This window comes from Melospiza georgiana, chromosome 3, assembly GCF_028018845.1.
Source record: "Melospiza georgiana isolate bMelGeo1 chromosome 3, bMelGeo1.pri, whole genome shotgun sequence".
Taxonomy (NCBI): Eukaryota; Metazoa; Chordata; class Aves; order Passeriformes; family Passerellidae; genus Melospiza; species Melospiza georgiana.
Genome location: NC_080432.1, coordinates 4,407,296 through 4,409,246, shown reverse-complemented (window position 1 = coordinate 4,409,246; position 1,951 = coordinate 4,407,296).

The window sequence follows — 1,951 nt, the reverse complement described above, 5'->3', positions numbered from 1 at the left end:
GAGAGAGAGAGAGAGAGAGAGAAAGAGAGAGAGAGAGAGAGGAAAAAAATTAGAATGAAAGAAAGGAAAAGAGAGAGAAAAAAAATAAATCAATAAAAGGAGAAGAGAGAAAGATAATCTTTTAAAACAAAACCGTCTTAATTTTAGCTTTAAAAATACTGGATTGGGCTTTGGAAGAATTCTATTAGGTAGGACAAAATGATAATAATAATAATAAAATAAAAATAATAATAAAAAAAGAAAGACAATAATTTAAGATCAGAGGAGCACAATGGCGCAAGACCAGTGGTTCAGAGTCTCTTGCCAGGAACATGTGAAGACAACCACCAGGATTTTTTCCCCCACTTCTGTTCTTTCACATTTTTAAATAATGATTGGGGGGGAGGGGAATATAATAATAATTAATAATAATAATAAAAGAAAGAAATGAATAACTTATTGGAAGAAATCGGAGAAACATTTTTGGTGTCAGTGCTTTGATTTCTTGAGCTGCATGGTCTGTCTCGCTACCATTTTTCTTTTTTTATTTTATTCTTTTTTTTTGTTTTGAGCAACGTCCTGTCTCCACCTAGACTAAAACAATCTTCCAGAGTGTTCCTTTCTGAGCAACCCCATGGCCTCATTCCCCTCAGCTCTTCCCACCTCATCTCACCACCCTGGTTCTGTCTAGACTAGGAAAGGAGGGGAGCCCCCAGACCCCTCACCAAGCCATCAACACCAGCTGCCTTCACAGCAGCGTCAACTTAACTTTAGGTGCCACCAGAAGGGACGTTCGGGGTCGCCGTGGCTCAGCTGAATCTGCCAGCTCTGTTTTTTAAGAACTGTTTTGTGTGGGTTTTTTTCCTGGTCTAGACAGACTCTCTGTTTAGATTGGCAGCGTTTACAGGTGTGTCTGGGTGCGTGTGTGCCTCTGTGTGTGCATCTGTGGATGTGCACACACCCGGCTCCCCACGGGGGCGCGGGGATCCCGTGTATGTTTGTGGATATATATGTATATATGTGGATATATACATATATATATATATAAAAAATATGTGTGCGTAGCCACGCATATTAGTGCATGGAAACATACCTTTGTAATTTAGTAATTCTGTCTTTGATGGTAAAATGCCTTGTCTATAATGGGTTGCAAAAATTTTGGAAGTAAGGTCTGGTACAATGTCAGCGCTATCTGATTTCTTAGTTTTCTGAGATCTCCTCTTTTTCTCTGGGGAGTTTTATATTCCAAACTATGCCAATGTTTCAGTCCTTAATTTCCTTGACTAGTGTGTGTGAGAGAGCTCTTCCCCCATTTTTAAAGAACTGTTAACAACAACAAAAAATGAGTGATATGAGTATGTAATTCTTTCTCAGGAGTATGCACTATTTTATTTTCTTCTGTTTCCTAAAGCTTTGCCCGCTTGGCTTATGAGCTTCTTCAAAGAGGACTAGAGATCCCTACACAATATATCAGGTACAGAGAAAAAAAATCCACAATTCTGATATTCTGATACTTTTTTATTTTTTGCTTTTTTTGCTTTTTTCAAATCAAAGCCCGTTGTTACTGAATTCTGTAGGTGCACTTCTTTAAAGAAGCTCAAAGGGAATAATTTGAACAAGATAAAAATCTAAGTTGAAATCGAGGTGTACTGTTGCAAAGAGAATAAGAGCTGTGTTGAATGTTACAGCACTTGCTTGGCACTAGGGTTTTGTACCCAGGGAGGAAAGAGTTGCCATGTGAGCTGGCTCCTCGTGATGGGAGTGGGGAGGGTTTGCCAGGGAATATCCTGATTTCTGAGCTCAGTCTGAGGAAATCTGTTTCTCTTAGAAAGGTTTTTTTTAAAAAAAAGAAAAAAAATGTCTTGTGACTCTTGCTTTGGAAGAAGTCAGTGTGGTGAGGGGGGCAAAACTTCTTAACTCCGATGTTTTTCTTGGTGGTTTGGTGTCTGACAGGATGTCTTATGCATATGAT